The sequence below is a fragment of the Schistocerca piceifrons genome, chromosome 7, assembly GCF_021461385.2.
Source record: "Schistocerca piceifrons isolate TAMUIC-IGC-003096 chromosome 7, iqSchPice1.1, whole genome shotgun sequence".
In the NCBI taxonomy this organism is placed as follows: Eukaryota; Metazoa; Arthropoda; class Insecta; order Orthoptera; family Acrididae; genus Schistocerca; species Schistocerca piceifrons.
In genome coordinates this window covers 10,031,679-10,050,520 of record NC_060144.1, presented here as the reverse complement: position 1 = coordinate 10,050,520, position 18,842 = coordinate 10,031,679, and the positions used below count along the sequence as shown (strand labels likewise).

Here is an 18,842-nt window from a genome sequence, read left to right as displayed (position 1 = left end):
ATGTTCCGCTATTTGTTTTCGGCCGCTCGGGCTATCGGACGTGGGACGACTGCACTGCTGTCACTGTCGTCTAGTAAAATCTCCACGGCGTGTTTATGCGTAATTTGCTTGTTCTATAAGATCAAGGGAGTACGTTAGTTTCAGAATGTTTAAAAAGCATTGTCAGATGTGGGGTTCGAACCAACGCTCCCTTACAGGAACCATAGCTTAAATCTGGCGCCTTAGACCGCTCGGCCAATCTGACGCGCAAGACAAGCGCTCCAGTGACTTCCATCTCTAGCAAGACCTCAGGAACCTCACTCCGAAATCTGTTTCTTTTTTCGGTAGGATGGAATTATGTCAGTTTCAGAATATGTGAGACGCAATGTCAGATGTGGCGTACTAAACGCACCCTCGCTTTCGGGAAACAATGTGGCGCGTTGGACCGCTTTCTTCCGTCGCTTCCAGTTTGAACTGTGACTAGCAAAACTGTATTTAGTAATAGGAACATTTTCACATTGATGCAAAGAAAACTAGATATTAACGAACGGCGAATGAGACCGTTTCCTAGCAACAGCCACGCTGTGCATTACGCACTCGTGGGAAGCCAATGAAATATTTCTTGTGAGGCTCTAACTGTCGGCCTTCACTTTCCAATACTTCGGCACTGCCCCGGTGGTACCGACGCATACATACTGAAACGTCTTTGGATCGTCAGTGAGTACTTCATATTAGAAATTTCGTGTTCGCCCTGATGTGCATTAAAGGGCCAATTTATCAGAGAAAGTCAGTTCTGCGCCTAGTTACAGTATGTCGCCCTAGCAGCGCCAGGAAATCGGGTTCAGTGGTGCTCGCGTTGCACTCAGCGTTGAGCGCCTGCAGCGCTATCGCCTTCGGCCTCTGGCGCCAGGAGGGAAGGCGACACATGACGGCGCAAGCAGCGCGTACCAGAAGGCGGTGGTGGTGTGTCGGTCAGCATGGTTGCTTCCCAAGTAGCTGCTCCGCGTTCGAAGGCCGGACATCGCACGGAAGTTGTCTCCTTTACGCAGGAGAGTGTTTTTAACGGTACAAATGGTTTCCCTTCTCCCTTCGTAGGCTAGTGCGGATTACGATTCACAGCATCGTGTGTCTCCATGTGTCGACTTGTCTCGACTTTGCTCGGCTGACGCGAAAGCTGACGCTTGCAAATGGGCGTATATGTAGAGGACAGGCGCTAGAAACGACTGGGAGAGGCCACATCGACAAACACACAACGGACCCTTTCATTTGACTGTGGCCGCACGTTCGCGCCTTTGCGTACCGAGAGCAAGAGGGGGGTCAGCGAGCTGGACCGTACCATTACCGCACAGCAGCACCAAAAACTAAGGAAAAAGGCAAAACTGAAGAAACCAACACACGCGGACTTCCTAGTTCGTCACCCAGCCCAGCACTAACCACGGCCAACGCTGCCTAATTTCGGTAATCGGACATGAACCCGTGTCGTTGGCACGGCATACAAGTTGGCGAGAATGTTGGCAGACGTGCGGACGTCTTAGTCCGTGTACAGATCACTTGGGATTTGCCTGACAGTCTCTCGCGTTGCCTTTTAGGGAAGGAAAATGGAATAGCCCTGAGCCACAACACAACGACCACGGAAACGTCCGTGAGAAGAGCTAAAACCCGGCACGAGGAAACTATGTTCCGCTATTTGTTTTCGGCCGCTCGGGCTATAGGACGTGCGACGCCTGCACTGCTGTCACTGTCGTCTCTAGTAAAATCTCCACGGCGTGTTTCTGCGTAATTTACTTGTTCTATAAGATCAAGGGAGTACGTTAGTTTCAGAATGTTTAAAAAGCATTGTCAGATGTGGGGTTCGAACCCACGCTCCCTTACGGGAAGCAGAGCTTAAATCTGGCGCCTTAGACCGCTCGGCCAATCTGACGCGCAAGACAAGCGCTCCAGTGACTTCCATCTCTAGCAAGACCTCAGGAACCTCACTCCGAAATCTGTTTCTTTTTTCGGTAGGATGGAATTATGTCAGTTTCAGAATATGTGAGACGCAATGTCAGATGTGGCGTACTAAACGCACCCTCGCTTTCGGGAAACAATGTGGCGCGTTGGACCGCTTTCTTCCGTCGCTTCCAGTTTGAACTGTGACTAGCAAAACTGTATTTAGTAATAGGAACATTTTCACATTGATGCAAAGAAAACTAGATATTAACGAACGGCGAATGAGACCGTTTCCTAGCAACAGCCACGCTGTGCATTACGCACTCGTGGGAAGCCAATGAAATATTTCTTGTGAGGCTCTAACTGTCGGCCTTCACTTTCCAATACTTAGGCACTGCCCCGGTGGTACCGACGCATACATACTGAAACGTCTTTGGATCGTCAGTGAGTACTTCATATTAGAAATTTCGTGTTCGCCCTGATGTGCATTAAAGGGCCAATTTATCAGAGAAAGTCAGTTCTGCGCCTAGTTACAGTATGTCGCCCTAGCAGCGCCAGGAAATCGGGTTCAGTGGTGCTCGCGTTGCACTCAGCGTTGAGCGCCTGCAGCGCTATCGCCTTCGGCCTCTGGCGCCAGGAGGGAAGGCGACACATGACGGCGCAAGCAGCGCGTACCAGAAGGCGGTGGTGGTGTGTCGGTCAGCATGGTTGCTTCCCAAGTAGCTGCTCCGCGTTCGAAGGCCGGACATCGCACGGAAGTTGTCTCCTTTACGCAGGAGAGTGTTTTTAACGGTACAAATGGTTTCCCTTCTCCCTTCGTAGGCTAGTGCGGATTACGATTCACAGCATCGTGTGTCTCCATGTGTCGACTTGTCTCGACTTTGCTCGGCTGACGCGAAAGCTGACGCTTGCAAATGGGCGTATATGTAGAGGACAGGCGCTAGAAACGACTGGGAGAGGCCACATCGACAAACACACAACGGACCCTTTCATTTGACTGTGGCCGCACGTTCGCGCCTTTGCGTACCGAGAGCAAGAGGGGGGTCAGCGAGCTGGACCGTACCATTACCGCACAGCAGCACCAAAAACTAAGGAAAAAGGCAAAACTGAAGAAACCAACACACGCGGACTTCCTAGTTCGTCACCCAGCCCAGCACTAACCACGGCCAACGCTGCCTAATTTCGGTAATCGGACATGAACCCGTGTCGTTGGCACGGCATACAAGTTGGCGAGAATGTTGGCAGACGTGCGGACGTCTTAGTCCGTGTACAGATCACTTGGGATTTGCCTGACAGTCTCTCGCGTTGCCTTTTAGGGAAGGAAAATGGAATAGCCCTGAGCCACAACACAACGACCACGGAAACGTCCGTGAGAAGAGCTAAAACCCGGCACGAGGAAACTATGTTCCGCTATTTGTTTTCGGCCGCTCGGGCTATAGGACGTGCGACGCCTGCACTGCTGTCACTGTCGTCTCTAGTAAAATCTCCACGGCGTGTTTCTGCGTAATTTACTTGTTCTATAAGATCAAGGGAGTACGTTAGTTTCAGAATGTTTAAAAAGCATTGTCAGATGTGGGGTTCGAACCCACGCTCCCTTACGGGAAGCAGAGCTTAAATCTGGCGCCTTAGACCGCTCGGCCAATCTGACGCGCAAGACAAGCGCTCCAGTGACTTCCATCTCTAGCAAGACCTCAGGAACCTCACTCCGAAATCTGTTTCTTTTTTCGGTAGGATGGAATTATGTCAGTTTCAGAATATGTGAGACGCAATGTCAGATGTGGCGTACTAAACGCACCCTCGCTTTCGGGAAACAATGTGGCGCGTTGGACCGCTTTCTTCCGTCGCTTCCAGTTTGAACTGTGACTAGCAAAACTGTATTTAGTAATAGGAACATTTTCACATTGATGCAAAGAAAACTAGATATTAACGAACGGCGAATGAGACCGTTTCCTAGCAACAGCCACGCTGTGCATTACGCACTCGTGGGAAGCCAATGAAATATTTCTTGTGAGGCTCTAACTGTCGGCCTTCACTTTCCAATACTTAGGCACTGCCCCGGTGGTACCGACGCATACATACTGAAACGTCTTTGGATCGTCAGTGAGTACTTCATATTAGAAATTTCGTGTTCGCCCTGATGTGCATTAAAGGGCCAATTTATCAGAGAAAGTCAGTTCTGCGCCTAGTTACAGTATGTCGCCCTAGCAGCGCCAGGAAATCGGGTTCAGTGGTGCTCGCGTTGCACTCAGCGTTGAGCGCCTGCAGCGCTATCGCCTTCGGCCTCTGGCGCCAGGAGGGAAGGCGACACATGACGGCGCAAGCAGCGCGTACCAGAAGGCGGTGGTGGTGTGTCGGTCAGCATGGTTGCTTCCCAAGTAGCTGCTCCGCGTTCGAAGGCCGGACATCGCACGGAAGTTGTCTCCTTTACGCAGGAGAGTGTTTTTAACGGTACAAATGGTTTCCCTTCTCCCTTCGTAGGCTAGTGCGGATTACGATTCACAGCATCGTGTGTCTCCATGTGTCGACTTGTCTCGACTTTGCTCGGCTGACGCGAAAGCTGACGCTTGCAAATGGGCGTATATGTAGAGGACAGGCGCTAGAAACGACTGGGAGAGGCCACATCGACAAACACACAACGGACCCTTTCATTTGACTGTGGCCGCACGTTCGCGCCTTTGCGTACCGAGAGCAAGAGGGGGGTCAGCGAGCTGGACCGTACCATTACCGCACAGCAGCACCAAAAACTAAGGAAAAAGGCAAAACTGAAGAAACCAACACACGCGGACTTCCTAGTTCGTCACCCAGCCGAGCACTAACCACGGCCAACGCTGCCTAATTTCGGTAATCGGACATGAACCCGTGTCGTTGGCACGGCATACAAGTTGGCGAGAATGTTGGCAGACGTGCGGACGTCTTAGTCCGTGTACAGATCACTTGGGATTTGCCTGACAGTCTCTCGCGTTGCCTTTTAGGGAAGGAAAATGGAATAGCCCTGAGCCACAACACAACGACCACGGAAACGTCCGTGAGAAGAGCTAAAACTCGGCACGAGGAAACTATGTTCCGCTATTTGTTTTCGGCCGCTCGGGCTATCGGACGTGGGACGACTGCACTGCTGTCACTGTCGTCTAGTAAAATCTCCACGGCGTGTTTATGCGTAATTTACTTGTTCTATAAGATCAAGGGAGTACGTTAGTTTCAGAATGTTTAAAAAGCATTGTCAGATGTGGGGTTCGAACCAACGCTCCCTTACAGGAACCATAGCTTAAATCTGGCGCCTTAGACCGCTCGGCCAATCTGACGCGCAAGACAAGCGCTCCAGTGACTTCCATCTCTAGCAAGACCTCAGGAACCTCACTCCGAAATCTGTTTCTTTTTTCGGTAGGATGGAATTATGTCAGTTTCAGAATATGTGAGACGCAATGTCAGATGTGGCGTACTAAACGCACCCTCGCTTTCGGGAAACAATGTGGCGCGTTGGACCGCTTTCTTCCGTCGATTCCAGTTTGAACTGTGACTAGCAAAACTGTATTTAGTAATAGGAACATTTTCACATTGATGCAAAGAAAACTAGATATTAACGAACGGCGAATGAGACCGTTTCCTAGCAACAGCCACGCTGTGCATTACGCAATCGTGGGAAGCCAATGAAATACTTCATGTGAGGCTCTAACTGTCGGCCTTCACTTTCCAATACTTAGGCACTGCCCCGGTGGTACCGACGCATACATACTGAAACGTCTTTGGATCGTCAGTGAGTACTTCATATTAGAAATTTCGTGTTCGCCCTGATGTGCATTAAAGGGCCAATTTATCAGAGAAAGTCAGTTCTGCGCCTAGTTACAGTATGTCGCCCTAGCAGCGCCAGGAAATCGGGTTCAGTGGTGCTCGCGTTGCACTCAGCGTTGAGCGCCTGCAGCGCTATCGCCTTCGGCCTCTGGCGCCAGGAGGGAAGGCGACACATGACGGCGCAAGCAGCGCGTACCAGAAGGCGGTGGTGGTGTGTCGGTCAGCATGGTTGCTTCCCAAGTAGCTGCTCCGCGTTCGAAGGCCGGACATCGCACGGAAGTTGTCTCCTTTACGCAGGAGAGTGTTTTTAACGGTACAAATGGTTTCCCTTCTCCCTTCGTAGGCTAGTGCGGATTACGATTCACAGCATCGTGTGTCTCCATGTGTCGACTTGTCTCGACTTTGCTCGGCTGACGCGAAAGCTGACGCTTGCAAATGGGCGTATATGTAGAGGACAGGCGCTAGAAACGACTGGGAGAGGCCACATCGACAAACACACAACGGACCCTTTCATTTGACTGTGGCCGCACGTTCGCGCCTTTGCGTACCGAGAGCAAGAGGGGGGTCAGCGAGCTGGACCGTACCATTACCGCACAGCAGCACCAAAAACTAAGGAAAAAGGCAAAACTGAAGAAACCAACACACGCGGACTTCCTAGTTCGTCACCCAGCCGAGCACTAACCACGGCCAACGCTGCCTAATTTCGGTAATCGGACATGAACCCGTGTCGTTGGCACGGCATACAAGTTGGCGAGAATGTTGGCAGACGTGCGGACGTCTTAGTCCGTGTACAGATCACTTGGGATTTGCCTGACAGTCTCTCGCGTTGCCTTTTAGGGAAGGAAAATGGAATAGCCCTGAGCCACAACACAACGACCACGGAAACGTCCGTGAGAAGAGCTAAAACTCGGCACGAGGAAACTATGTTCCGCTATTTGTTTTCGGCCGCTCGGGCTATCGGACGTGGGACGACTGCACTGCTGTCACTGTCGTCTAGTAAAATCTCCACGGCGTGTTTATGCGTAATTTACTTGTTCTATAAGATCAAGGGAGTACGTTAGTTTCAGAATGTTTAAAAAGCATTGTCAGATGTGGGGTTCGAACCAACGCTCCCTTACAGGAACCATAGCTTAAATCTGGCGCCTTAGACCGCTCGGCCAATCTGACGCGCAAGACAAGCGCTCCAGTGACTTCCATCTCTAGCAAGACCTCAGGAACCTCACTCCGAAATCTGTTTCTTTTTTCGGTAGGATGGAATTATGTCAGTTTCAGAATATGTGAGACGCAATGTCAGATGTGGCGTACTAAACGCACCCTCGCTTTCGGGAAACAATGTGGCGCGTTGGACCGCTTTCTTCCGTCGATTCCAGTTTGAACTGTGACTAGCAAAACTGTATTTAGTAATAGGAACATTTTCACATTGATGCAAAGAAAACTAGATATTAACGAACGGCGAATGAGACCGTTTCCTAGCAACAGCCACGCTGTGCATTACGCACTCGTGGGAAGCCAATGAAATATTTCTTGTGAGGCTCTAACTGTCGGCCTTCACTTTCCAATACTTAGGCACTGCCCCGGTGGTACCGACGCATACATACTGAAACGTCTTTGGATCGTCAGTGAGTACTTCATATTAGAAATTTCGTGTTCGCCCTGATGTGCATTAAAGGGCCAATTTATCAGAGAAAGTCAGTTCTGCGCCTAGTTACAGTATGTCGCCCTAGCAGCGCCAGGAAATCGGGTTCAGTGGTGCTCGCGTTGCACTCAGCGTTGAGCGCCTGCAGCGCTATCGCCTTCGGCCTCTGGCGCCAGGAGGGAAGGCGACACATGACGGCGCAAGCAGCGCGTAGCAGAAGGCGGTGGTGGTGTGTCGGTCAGCATGGTTGCTTCCCAAGTAGCTGCTCCGCGTTCGAAGGCCGGACATCGCACGGAAGTTGTCTCCTTTACGCAGGAGAGTGTTTTTAACGGTACAAATGGTTTCCCTTCTCCCTTCGTAGGCTAGTGCGGATTACGATTCACAGCATCGTGTGTCTCCATGTGTCGACTTGTCTCGACTTTGCTCGGCTGACGCGAAAGCTGACGCTTGCAAATGGGCGTATATGTAGAGGACAGGCGCTAGAAACGACTGGGAGAGGCCACATCGACAAACACACAACGGACCCTTTCATTTGACTGTGGCCGCACGTTCGCGCCTTTGCGTACCGAGAGCAAGAGGGGGGTCAGCGAGCTGGACCGTACCATTACCGCACAGCAGCACCAAAAACTAAGGAAAAAGGCAAAACTGAAGAAACCAACACACGCGGACTTCCTAGTTCGTCACCCAGCCCAGCACTAACCACGGCCAACGCTGCCTAATTTCGGTAATCGGACATGAACCCGTGTCGTTGGCACGGCATACAAGTTGGCGAGAATGTTGGCAGACGTGCGGACGTCTTAGTCCGTGTACAGATCACTTGGGATTTGCCTGACAGTCTCTCGCGTTGCCTTTTAGGGAAGGAAAATGGAATAGCCCTGAGCCACAACACAACGACCACGGAAACGTCCGTGAGAAGAGCTAAAACCCGGTACGAGGAAACTATGTTCCGCTATTTGTTTTCGGCCGCTCGGGCTATAGGACGTGCGACGCCTGCACTGCTGTCACTGTCGTCTCTAGTAAAATCTCCACGGCGTGTTTCTGCGTAATTTACTTGTTCTATAAGATCAAGGGAGTACGTTAGTTTCAGAATGTTTAAAAAGCATTGTCAGATGTGGGGTTCGAACCCACGCTCCCTTACGGGAAGCAGAGCTTAAATCTGGCGCCTTAGACCGCTCGGCCAATCTGACGCGCAAGACAAGCGCTCCAGTGACTTCCATCTCTAGCAAGACCTCAGGAACCTCACTCCGAAATCTGTTTCTTTTTTCGGTAGGATGGAATTATGTCAGTTTCAGAATATGTGAGACGCAATGTCAGATGTGGCGTACTAAACGCACCCTCGCTTTCGGGAAACAATGTGGCGCGTTGGACCGCTTTCTTCCGTCGATTCCAGTTTGAACTGTGACTAGCAAAACTGTATTTAGTAATAGGAACATTTTCACATTGATGCAAAGAAAACTAGATATTAACGAACGGCGAATGAGACCGTTTCCTAGCAACAGCCACGCTGTGCATTACGCACTCGTGGGAAGCCAATGAAATATTTCTTGTGAGGCTCTAACTGTCGGCCTTCACTTTCCAATACTTAGGCACTGCCCCGGTGGTACCGACGCATACATACTGAAACGTCTTTGGATCGTCAGTGAGTACTTCATATTAGAAATTTCGTGTTCGCCCTGATGTGCATTAAAGGGCCAATTTATCAGAGAAAGTCAGTTCTGCGCCTAGTTACAGTATGTCGCCCTAGCAGCGCCAGGAAATCGGGTTCAGTGGTGCTCGCGTTGCACTCGGCGTTGAGCGCCTGCAGCGCTATCGCCTTCGGCCTCTGGCGCCAGGAGGGAAGGCGACACATGACGGCGCAAGCGGCGCGTAGCAGAAGGCGGTGGTGGTGTGTCGGTCAGCATGGTTGCTTCCCAAGTAGCTGCTCCGGGTTCGAAGGCCGGACATTGCACGGAAGTTGTCTCCTTTACTCAGGAGAGTGTTTTCAACGCTACGAATGGTTTCCCTTCTCCCTTCGTAGGCTAGTGCGGATTACGATTCACAGCATCGTGTGTCTCCATGTGTCGACTTGTCTCGACTTTGCTCGGCTGACGCGAAAGCTGACGCTTGCAAATGGGCGTATATGTAGAGGACAGGCGCTAGAAACGACTGGGAGAGGCCACATCGACAAACACACAACGGACCCTTTCATTTGACTGTGGCCGCACGTTCGCGCCTTTGCGTACCGAGAGCAAGAGGGGGGTCAGCGAGCTGGACCGTACCATTACCGCACAGCAGCACCAAAAACTAAGGAAAAAGGCAAAACTGAAGAAACCAACACACGCGGACTTCCTAGTTCGTCACCCAGCCCAGCACTAACCACGGCCAACGCTGCCTAATTTCGGTAATCGGACATGAACCCGTGTCGTTGGCACGGCATACAAGTTGGCGAGAATGTTGGCAGACGTGCGGACGTCTTAGTCCGTGTACAGATCACTTGGGATTTGCCTGACAGTCTCTCGCGTTGCCTTTTAGGGAAGGAAAATGGAATAGCCCTGAGCCACAACACAACGACCACGGAAACGTCCGTGAGAAGAGCTAAAACTCGGCACGAGGAAACTATGTTCCGCTATTTGTTTTCGGCCGCTCGGGCTATCGGACGTGGGACGACTGCACTGCTGTCACTGTCGTCTAGTAAAATCTCCACGGCGTGTTTATGCGTAATTTACTTGTTCTATAAGATCAAGGGAGTACGTTAGTTTCAGAATGTTTAAAAAGCATTGTCAGATGTGGGGTTCGAACCAACGCTCCCTTACAGGAACCATAGCTTAAATCTGGCGCCTTAGACCGCTCGGCCAATCTGACGCGCAAGACAAGCGCTCCAGTGACTTCCATCTCTAGCAAGACCTCAGGAACCTCACTCCGAAATCTGTTTCTTTTTTCGGTAGGATGGAATTATGTCAGTTTCAGAATATGTGAGACGCAATGTCAGATGTGGCGTACTAAACGCACCCTCGCTTTCGGGAAACAATGTGGCGCGTTGGACCGCTTTCTTCCGTCGATTCCAGTTTGAACTGTGACTAGCAAAACTGTATTTAGTAATAGGAACATTTTCACATTGATGCAAAGAAAACTAGATATTAACGAACGGCGAATGAGACCGTTTCCTAGCAACAGCCACGCTGTGCATTACGCACTCGTGGGAAGCCAATGAAATATTTCTTGTGAGGCTCTAACTGTCGGCCTTCACTTTCCAATACTTAGGCACTGCCCCGGTGGTACCGACGCATACATACTGAAACGTCTTTGGATCGTCAGTGAGTACTTCATATTAGAAATTTCGTGTTCGCCCTGATGTGCATTAAAGGGCCAATTTATCAGAGAAAGTCAGTTCTGCGCCTAGTTACAGTATGTCGCCCTAGCAGCGCCAGGAAATCGGGTTCAGTGGTGCTCGCGTTGCACTCGGCGTTGAGCGCCTGCAGCGCTATCGCCTTCGGCCTCTGGCGCCAGGAGGGAAGGCGACACATGACGGCGCAAGCGGCGCGTAGCAGAAGGCGGTGGTGGTGTGTCGGTCAGCATGGTTGCTTCCCAAGTAGCTGCTCCGGGTTCGAAGGCCGGACATTGCACGGAAGTTGTCTCCTTTACTCAGGAGAGTGTTTTCAACGCTACGAATGGTTTCCCTTCTCCCTTCGTAGGCTAGTGCGGATTACGATTCACAGCATCGTGTGTCTCCATGTGTCGACTTGTCTCGACTTTGCTCGGCTGACGCGAAAGCTGACGCTTGCAAATGGGCGTATATGTAGAGGACAGGCGCTAGAAACGACTGGGAGAGGCCACATCGACAAACACACAACGGACCCTTTCATTTGACTGTGGCCGCACGTTCGCGCCTTTGCGTACCGAGAGCAAGAGGGGGGTCAGCGAGCTGGACCGTACCATTACCGCACAGCAGCACCAAAAACTAAGGAAAAAGGCAAAACTGAAGAAACCAACACACGCGGACTTCCTAGTTCGTCACCCAGCCGAGCACTAACCACGGCCAACGCTGCCTAATTTCGGTAATCGGACATGAACCCGTGTCGTTGGCACGGCATACAAGTTGGCGAGAATGTTGGCAGACGTGCGGACGTCTTAGTCCGTGTACAGATCACTTGGGATTTGCCTGACAGTCTCTCGCGTTGCCTTTTAGGGAAGGAAAATGGAATAGCCCTGAGCCACAACACAACGACCACGGAAACGTCCGTGAGAAGAGCTAAAACTCGGCACGAGGAAACTATGTTCCGCTATTTGTTTTCGGCCGCTCGGGCTATCGGACGTGGGACGACTGCACTGCTGTCACTGTCGTCTAGTAAAATCTCCACGGCGTGTTTATGCGTAATTTACTTGTTCTATAAGATCAAGGGAGTACGTTAGTTTCAGAATGTTTAAAAAGCATTGTCAGATGTGGGGTTCGAACCAACGCTCCCTTACAGGAACCATAGCTTAAATCTGGCGCCTTAGACCGCTCGGCCAATCTGACGCGCAAGACAAGCGCTCCAGTGACTTCCATCTCTAGCAAGACCTCAGGAACCTCACTCCGAAATCTGTTTCTTTTTTCGGTAGGATGGAATTATGTCAGTTTCAGAATATGTGAGACGCAATGTCAGATGTGGCGTACTAAACGCACCCTCGCTTTCGGGAAACAATGTGGCGCGTTGGACCGCTTTCTTCCGTCGATTCCAGTTTGAACTGTGACTAGCAAAACTGTATTTAGTAATAGGAACATTTTCACATTGATGCAAAGAAAACTAGATATTAACGAACGGCGAATGAGACCGTTTCCTAGCAACAGCCACGCTGTGCATTACGCACTCGTGGGAAGCCAATGAAATATTTCTTGTGAGGCTCTAACTGTCGGCCTTCACTTTCCAATACTTAGGCACTGCCCCGGTGGTACCGACGCATACATACTGAAACGTCTTTGGATCGTCAGTGAGTACTTCATATTAGAAATTTCGTGTTCGCCCTGATGTGCATTAAAGGGCCAATTTATCAGAGAAAGTCAGTTCTGCGCCTAGTTACAGTATGTCGCCCTAGCAGCGCCAGGAAATCGGGTTCAGTGGTGCTCGCGTTGCACTCAGCGTTGAGCGCCTGCAGCGCTATCGATTTCGGCCTCTGGCGCCAGGAGGGAAGGCGACACATGACGGCGCAAGCAGCGCGTAGCAGAAGGCGGTGGTGGTGTGTCGGTCAGCATGGTTGCTTCCCAAGTAGCTGCTCCGCGTTCGAAGGCCGGACATCGCACGGAAGTTGTCTCCTTTACGCAGGAGAGTGTTTTTAACGGTACAAATGGTTTCCCTTCTCCCTTCGTAGGCTAGTGCGGATTACGATTCACAGCATCGTGTGTCTCCATGTGTCGACTTGTCTCGACTTTGCTCGGCTGACGCGAAAGCTGACGCTTGCAAATGGGCGTATATGTAGAGGACAGGCGCTAGAAACGACTGGGAGAGGCCACATCGACAAACACACAACGGACCCTTTCATTTGACTGTGGCCGCACGTTCGCGCCTTTGCGTACCGAGAGCAAGAGGGGGGTCAGCGAGCTGGACCGTACCATTACCGCACAGCAGCACCAAAAACTAAGGAAAAAGGCAAAACTGAAGAAACCAACACACGCGGACTTCCTAGTTCGTCACCCAGCCGAGCACTAACCACGGCCAACGCTGCCTAATTTCGGTAATCGGACATGAACCCGTGTCGTTGGCACGGCATACAAGTTGGCGAGAATGTTGGCAGACGTGCGGACGTCTTAGTCCGTGTACAGATCACTTGGGATTTGCCTGACAGTCTCTCGCGTTGCCTTTTAGGGAAGGAAAATGGAATAGCCCTGAGCCACAACACAACGACCACGGAAACGTCCGTGAGAAGAGCTAAAACTCGGCACGAGGAAACTATGTTCCGCTATTTGTTTTCGGCCGCTCGGGCTATCGGACGTGGGACGACTGCACTGCTGTCACTGTCGTCTAGTAAAATCTCCACGGCGTGTTTATGCGTAATTTACTTGTTCTATAAGATCAAGGGAGTACGTTAGTTTCAGAATGTTTAAAAAGCATTGTCAGATGTGGGGTTCGAACCAACGCTCCCTTACAGGAACCATAGCTTAAATCTGGCGCCTTAGACCGCTCGGCCAATCTGACGCGCAAGACAAGCGCTCCAGTGACTTCCATCTCTAGCAAGACCTCAGGAACCTCACTCCGAAATCTGTTTCTTTTTTCGGTAGGATGGAATTATGTCAGTTTCAGAATATGTGAGACGCAATGTCAGATGTGGCGTACTAAACGCACCCTCGCTTTCGGGAAACAATGTGGCGCGTTGGACCGCTTTCTTCCGTCGATTCCAGTTTGAACTGTGACTAGCAAAACTGTATTTAGTAATAGGAACATTTTCACATTGATGCAAAGAAAACTAGATATTAACGAACGGCGAATGAGACCGTTTCCTAGCAACAGCCACGCTGTGCATTACGCACTCGTGGGAAGCCAATGAAATATTTCTTGTGAGGCTCTAACTGTCGGCCTTCACTTTCCAATACTTAGGCACTGCCCCGGTGGTACCGACGCATACATACTGAAACGTCTTTGGATCGTCAGTGAGTACTTCATATTAGAAATTTCGTGTTCGCCCTGATGTGCATTAAAGGGCCAATTTATCAGAGAAAGTCAGTTCTGCGCCTAGTTACAGTATGTCGCCCTAGCAGCGCCAGGAAATCGGGTTCAGTGGTGCTCGCGTTGCACTCAGCGTTGAGCGCCTGCAGCGCTATCGATTTCGGCCTCTGGCGCCAGGAGGGAAGGCGACACATGACGGCGCAAGCAGCGCGTAGCAGAAGGCGGTGGTGGTGTGTCGGTCAGCATGGTTGCTTCCCAAGTAGCTGCTCCGCGTTCGAAGGCCGGACATCGCACGGAAGTTGTCTCCTTTACGCAGGAGAGTGTTTTTAACGGTACAAATGGTTTCCCTTCTCCCTTCGTAGGCTAGTGCGGATTACGATTCACAGCATCGTGTGTCTCCATGTGTCGACTTGTCTCGACTTTGCTCGGCTGACGCGAAAGCTGACGCTTGCAAATGGGCGTATATGTAGAGGACAGGCGCTAGAAACGACTGGGAGAGGCCACATCTACAAACACACAACGGACCCTTTCATTTGACTGTGGCCGCACGTTCGCGCCTTTGCGTACCGAGAGCAAGAGGGGGGTCAGCGAGCTGGACCGTACCATTACCGCACAGCAGCACCAAAAACTAAGGAAAAAGGCAAAACTGAAGAAACCAACACACGCGGACTTCCTAGTTCGTCACCCAGCCCAGCACTAACCACGGCCAACGCTGCCTAATTTCGGTAATCGGACATGAACCCGTGTCGTTGGCACGGCATACAAGTTGGCGAGAATGTTGGCAGACGTGCGGACGTCTTAGTCCGTGTACAGATCACTTGGGATTTGCCTGACAGTCTCTCGCGTTGCCTTTTAGGGAAGGAAAATGGAATAGCCCTGAGCCACAACACAACGACCACGGAAACGTCCGTGAGAAGAGCTAAAACTCGGCACGAGGAAACTATGTTCCGCTATTTGTTTTCGGCCGCTCGGGCTATCGGACGTGGGACGACTGCACTGCTGTCACTGTCGTCTAGTAAAATCTCCACGGCGTGTTTATGCGTAATTTACTTGTTCTATAAGATCAAGGGAGTACGTTAGTTTCAGAATGTTTAAAAAGCATTGTCAGATGTGGGGTTCGAACCAACGCTCCCTTACAGGAACCATAGCTTAAATCTGGCGCCTTAGACCGCTCGGCCAATCTGACGCGCAAGACAAGCGCTCCAGTGACTTCCATCTCTAGCAAGACCTCAGGAACCTCACTCCGAAATCTGTTTCTTTTTTCGGTAGGATGGAATTATGTCAGTTTCAGAATATGTGAGACGCAATGTCAGATGTGGCGTACTAAACGCACCCTCGCTTTCGGGAAACAATGTGGCGCGTTGGACCGCTTTCTTCCGTCGATTCCAGTTTGAACTGTGACTAGCAAAACTGTATTTAGTAATAGGAACATTTTCACATTGATGCAAAGAAAACTAGATATTAACGAACGGCGAATGAGACCGTTTCCTAGCAACAGCCACGCTGTGCATTACGCACTCGTGGGAAGCCAATGAAATATTTCTTGTGAGGCTCTAACTGTCGGCCTTCACTTTCCAATACTTAGGCACTGCCCCGGTGGTACCGACGCATACATACTGAAACGTCTTTGGATCGTCAGTGAGTACTTCATATTAGAAATTTCGTGTTCGCCCTGATGTGCATTAAAGGGCCAATTTATCAGAGAAAGTCAGTTCTGCGCCTAGTTACAGTATGTCGCCCTAGCAGCGCCAGGAAATCGGGTTCAGTGGTGCTCGCGTTGCACTCGGCGTTGAGCGCCTGCAGCGCTATCGCCTTCGGCCTCTGGCGCCAGGAGGGAAGGCGACACATGACGGCGCAAGCGGCGCGTAGCAGAAGGCGGTGGTGGTGTGTCGGTCAGCATGGTTGCTTCCCAAGTAGCTGCTCCGGGTTCGAAGGCCGGACATTGCACGGAAGTTGTCTCCTTTACTCAGGAGAGTGTTTTCAACGCTACGAATGGTTTCCCTTCTCCCTTCGTAGGCTAGTGCGGATTACGATTCACAGCATCGTGTGTCTCCATGTGTCGACTTGTCTCGACTTTGCTCGGCTGACGCGAAAGCTGACGCTTGCAAATGGGCGTATATGTAGAGGACAGGCGCTAGAAACGACTGGGAGAGGCCACATCGACAAACACACAACGGACCCTTTCATTTGACTGTGGCCGCACGTTCGCGCCTTTGCGTACCGAGAGCAAGAGGGGGGTCAGCGAGCTGGACCGTACCATTACCGCACAGCAGCACCAAAAACTAAGGAAAAAGGCAAAACTGAAGAAACCAACACACGCGGACTTCCTAGTTCGTCACCCAGCCGAGCACTAACCACGGCCAACGCTGCCTAATTTCGGTAATCGGACATGAACCCGTGTCGTTGGCACGGCATACAAGTTGGCGAGAATGTTGGCAGACGTGCGGACGTCTTAGTCCGTGTACAGATCACTTGGGATTTGCCTGACAGTCTCTCGCGTTGCCTTTTAGGGAAGGAAAATGGAATAGCCCTGAGCCACAACACAACGACCACGGAAACGTCCGTGAGAAGAGCTAAAACTCGGCACGAGGAAACTATGTTCCGCTATTTGTTTTCGGCCGCTCGGGCTATCGGACGTGGGACGACTGCACTGCTGTCACTGTCGTCTAGTAAAATCTCCACGGCGTGTTTATGCGTAATTTACTTGTTCTATAAGATCAAGGGAGTACGTTAGTTTCAGAATGTTTAAAAAGCATTGTCAGATGTGGGGTTCGAACCAACGCTCCCTTACAGGAACCATAGCTTAAATCTGGCGCCTTAGACCGCTCGGCCAATCTGACGCGCAAGACAAGCGCTCCAGTGACTTCCATCTCTAGCAAGACCTCAGGAACCTCACTCCGAAATCTGTTTCTTTTTTCGGTAGGATGGAATTATGTCAGTTTCAGAATATGTGAGACGCAATGTCAGATGTGGCGTACTAAACGCACCCTCGCTTTCGGGAAACAATGTGGCGCGTTGGACCGCTTTCTTCCGTCGATTCCAGTTTGAACTGTGACTAGCAAAACTGTATTTAGTAATAGGAACATTTTCACATTGATGCAAAGAAAACTAGATATTAACGAACGGCGAATGAGACCGTTTCCTAGCAACAGCCACGCTGTGCATTACGCACTCGTGGGAAGCCAATGAAATATTTCTTGTGAGGCTCTAACTGTCGGCCTTCACTTTCCAATACTTAGGCACTGCCCCGGTGGTACCGACGCATACATACTGAAACGTCTTTGGATCGTCAGTGAGTACTTCATATTAGAAATTTCGTGTTCGCCCTGATGTGCATTAAAGGGCCAATTTATCAGAGAAAGTCAGTTCTGCGCCTAGTTACAGTATGTCGCCCTAGCAGCGCCAGGAAATCGGGTTCAGTGGTGCTCGCGTTGCACTCAGCGTTGAGCGCCTGCAGCGCTATCGATTTCGGCCTCTGGCGCCAGGAGGGAAGGCGACACATGACGGCGCAAGCAGCGCGTAGCAGAAGGCGGTGGTGGTGTGTCGGTCAGCATGGTTGCTTCCCAAGTAGCTGCTCCGCGTTCGAAGGCCGGACATCGCACGGAAGTTGTCTCCTTTACGCAGGAGAGTGTTTTTAACGGTACAAATGGTTTCCCTTCTCCCTTCGTAGGCTAGTGCGGATTACGATTCACAGCATCGTGTGTCTCCATGTGTCGACTTGTCTCGACTTTGCTCGGCTGACGCGAAAGCTGACGCTTGCAAATGGGCGTATATGTAGAGGACAGGCGCTAGAAACGACTGGGAGAGGCCACATCTACAAACACACAACGGACCCTTTCATTTGACTGTGGCCGCACGTTCGCGCCTTTGCGTACCGAGAGCAAGAGGGGGGTCAGCGAGCTGGACCGTACCATTACCGCACAGCAGCACCAAAAACTAAGGAAAAAGGCAAAACTGAAGAAACCAACACACGCGGACTTCCTAGTTCGTCACCCAGCCCAGCACTAACCACGGCCAACGCTGCCTAATTTCGGTAATCGGACATGAACCCGTGTCGTTGGCACGGCATACAAGTTGGCGAGAATGTTGGCAGACGTGCGGACGTCTTAGTCCGTGTACAGATCACTTGGGATTTGCCTGACAGTCTCTCGCGTTGCCTTTTAGGGAAGGAAAATGGAATAGCCCTGAGCCACAACACAACGACCACGGAAACGTCCGTGAGAAGAGCTAAAACCCGGTACGAGGAAACTATGTTCCGCTATTTGTTTTCGGCCGCTCGGGCTATAGGACGTGCGACGCCTGCACTGCTGTCACTGTCGTCTCTAGTAAAATCTCCACGGCGTGTTTCTGCGTAATTTACTTGTTCTATAAGATCAAGGGAGTACGTTAGTTTCAGAATGTTTAAAAAGCATTGTCAGATGTGGGGTTCGAACCCACGCTCCCTTACGGGAAGCAGAGCTTAAATCTGGCGCCTTAGACCGCTCGGCCAATCTGACGCGCAAGACAAGCGCTCCAGTGACTTCCATCTCTAGCAAGACCTCAGGAACCTCACTCCGAAATCTGTTTCTTTTTTCGGTAGGATGGAATTATGTCAGTTTCAGAATATGTGAGACGCAATGTCAGATGTGGCGTACTAAACGCACCCTCGCTTTCGGGAAACAATGTGGCGCGTTGGACCGCTTTCTTCCGTCGCTTCCAGTTTGAACTGTGACTAGCAAAACTGTATTTAGTAATAGGAACATTTTCACATTGATGCAAAGAAATCTAGATATTAACGAACGGCGAATGAGACCGTTTCCTAGCAACAGCCACGCTGTGCATTACGCAATCGTGGGAAGCCAATGAAATACTTCATGTGAGGCTCTAACTGTCGGCCTTCACTTTCCAATACT

At 50.9% G+C, this 18,842-nt stretch overlaps 4 non-coding genes across 4 annotated transcripts; all 4 read right to left on the bottom strand.

Annotated features, from left to right (window-relative positions):
* Positions 1–1,816: 1,816 nt before the first annotated feature.
* Trnal-uaa lies at positions 1,817–1,900 on the bottom strand. The gene has a single exon. It is a non-coding gene; the product is annotated as a tRNA-Leu (tRNA).
* Positions 1,901–3,472: 1,572 nt separating this feature from the next.
* Trnal-uaa lies at positions 3,473–3,556 on the bottom strand. Its single transcript has one exon. It is a non-coding gene; the product is annotated as a tRNA-Leu (tRNA).
* Positions 3,557–8,436: 4,880 nt separating this feature from the next.
* Trnal-uaa lies at positions 8,437–8,520 on the bottom strand. The gene has a single exon. It is a non-coding gene; the product is annotated as a tRNA-Leu (tRNA).
* A 9,842-nt stretch (positions 8,521–18,362) lies between these two features.
* On the bottom strand, positions 18,363–18,446 carry Trnal-uaa. Its single transcript has one exon. It is a non-coding gene; the product is annotated as a tRNA-Leu (tRNA).
* Positions 18,447–18,842: the final 396 nt, after the last annotated feature.